We start from the raw sequence: 2,854 nt of genomic DNA on the forward strand, positions 1-2,854 counted from the left end.
TTGAATTGAAGATGAATGAAAGCCATTATTATGTTGAAGAATGTTTATAAAAACATATATCTTAATGGCATCGATGAATATTTGTTTTCGATTTCTCAATAGTATAATAATGTTGGAGAAGAAGGAAAGTGTGTAGCAATTAGCTGTATATTATTAGGCCATTGTCGAGATAGATAATTCGTATGTGTTTGTCTTAAAAGAAAAAACCAAAGATATAGCACTGTACTAACAAGAGTACGGCAAGACATTTGTTGGTGTTTTCCTTTCAATGTATACTTGAATAATTGTGTTCGAATTCAGTTAGCTGCAATATTAGTTGCCAATTCAGCAAATTACGAAGATAACCAAAGCGTGATAAATGATGTGCCGTTGTATGATTTGATGTGTTCATCTTCCAAAATAGCATACCGCAGCTCTTGGCCCTCGGTTTATCAGTATTAATAATGCATCTATTTTATGGTTTTTGTTGGATGCCAATAGATCTGTGAATCGAGATGGAAATGGAGAGCGTGGGCCTGCAGTTTCCTGCACCAGTGCACCTAACATGTTACTAGACAAAAAGTTAGCTGTAAATGGTCTGTGCTTTGCTTTGCATAATGGTACTGTGCTGCGCATATTGTATTGTATTGATCTGTGTGCGTTTACATATACGCAGTCACGCACCACTACCGTATAGAGATATTCAGTATAACTGTCGTGTTGGATTCATTCTTTATCAGATTTATTTATGTTTCCGAGATGTCTTTTGTCTCTTGAAGGTTCTCTTCTCCTTTCTTTTACCAAACGATGCTATGAGTACAGGGTGGTGATCGCACCCACCAACCATGTCCATGCCACCATCTCAGAGTCTGTAATTTATCCCTCCTCGCTGATAATATCAGGCGAATTATGTTTTGTTCCAAAAAGAATAAATGGACGGCAGTAGAAACTTTACACGGGAGCCACGAGGAATGAAATTGGTTGGAAAGGTCCGATAAACAACTACTCAAGAGCATTGGTGTCCAAGAAAAATATTTTGAATGGAGGAATGAAGATCGGAATTGAAGTGGGGAGCTGGAATGCAGAGCTATACTCTGGCAGTTTCAAGGAATCTTTTTAGTGTTATCTTTGAGTTTGATAGTCAGGTTTTAATAAAGTCCATCAATGAATCAACTTCTTATGTTCATTGGATGAACCACTCATTGGTTTTAGATATTAAACTTTTTTTAAGTAAAATCAGTAGATGGAAGTGTGTCTGTCAAGAGGAAAGTCAATACAGCTGCAGATAAGATAGCCAAGAGAACTAGGAACTTAAAGTTTGATTTTGATTTTCAGTCTGATTTTTCCCATGACATACAGGAATGGGTAGATCTAGATATTGTTGTAACTTCTCTTTAATCTCAATACAAATCCTTTTGCATCAAAAAAAAAAAGAAAAAAAAAAGAGCTTCTATATGGGCTTGGATTAGTGACTCGGGAATACCCAACATGTACAAGCCTGGAAGTGGAAATTACTAGTTATGAGCTAGGAATTACTGTTTAATATTAAGTGAGAAAAATGTTTGACCGGCAGTTCTTCCAGAAAATGCTTTTTTTAACACAAATTTGGTTTAAAAAGCCAAAATCCATAATTCTTGGGTGAAACAAACTGGTAAGTTTTGATACTGTTTGTATGGATAGGAATCAAAAAGATACTGTTTAAATGTCCTGTTTGGTTATTTCACTTAGAAAAATAAAAATAAAAAAATATTTTTTAGCTAAACTAACCCTTTAACCTTCAAACCAAGTTGATTATAAGCAAACAAATTTGTCCCACGTACAAATATAATCTAACATTAATATCCTAGTATATTTGAGTATTTGAATGGGACCAACAGGAATGCCGACCAACAACAGATGGGCTACGACCAAGTCAGCAACTAACCTCACGTTCTTGTGCTGTATACTCACGTTCATGTCCATAAGGGTACAATCAGCAACTAATCTCTTCACTGGATGACAATACAACTGTTTGAGTCTCCTAGGCCCCTAGTACATTGGTAGAATAGAGGGAAATTCGTACAACCCATAGCCATTCCATCTCAAACTCACTTGCCTAAATAGCACCATCTCCTGCAGCTCTGCAACTCATACTTCTTGCATCATTATCTCACTGAACAACTACTTGCAATCTCAGCTGCAACTCTGCAGAGCCAACCATGTAAACACTTCCATGTAATCACCTAAAGCATACATCTAATACTCTTTTGCATTTCAGAAACACCCATTTCAGCTTCTTGGTTCAACTGCAACCAAACTCAATCCAACCCTGCAAATGCAATTTCATTTCATAACTCCATCCACGACTCCTTCAACCTGTTCTGCTCTAACTCAAACTAGCACCAGATCCATAATCTGCAATCTCTGCTCAAATCACCACCATTGCATTCCTTGTCTTGGCTCTAACAATCCTATCACAACTGCAACAATCAATTCCAGATTCATTCATCACCATATTCTGCAGCTTTCCAACCCCGCCATCACCCACTACAGCAGCAATGTTGTGCTATCGAACACAATGTTGTTCTTTTCGATCCTTGATATGCTTGTGTTTGAGGGTGAAAATGGTTTCTGCTGATTTTGGTAATTTCGGGTGTGTGGGTGATAAACGAATTTAAACCATAAACAATGTACTTCAAGGGAGTACTTTAGATTCGAGAGACCAATCTGTACAAATCCGGCCTAAACCAAGAAATGGCAGTTCCAGACTTGCTTCGGTCACAAAGTGAAGGAGAAGGGTTGGTTTTGGGGAGGGGAGCGAAGAAAGTGTTGAGACTAGAATAGTTGATTCTGGAAGAGTAGTTGTTCACGACTTGTATCTGAAAGTGGGAAGCTA

The sequence above is a fragment of the Papaver somniferum genome, chromosome 6 (genome assembly GCF_003573695.1).
Source record: "Papaver somniferum cultivar HN1 chromosome 6, ASM357369v1, whole genome shotgun sequence".
Classification (NCBI taxonomy): Eukaryota; Viridiplantae; Streptophyta; class Magnoliopsida; order Ranunculales; family Papaveraceae; genus Papaver; species Papaver somniferum.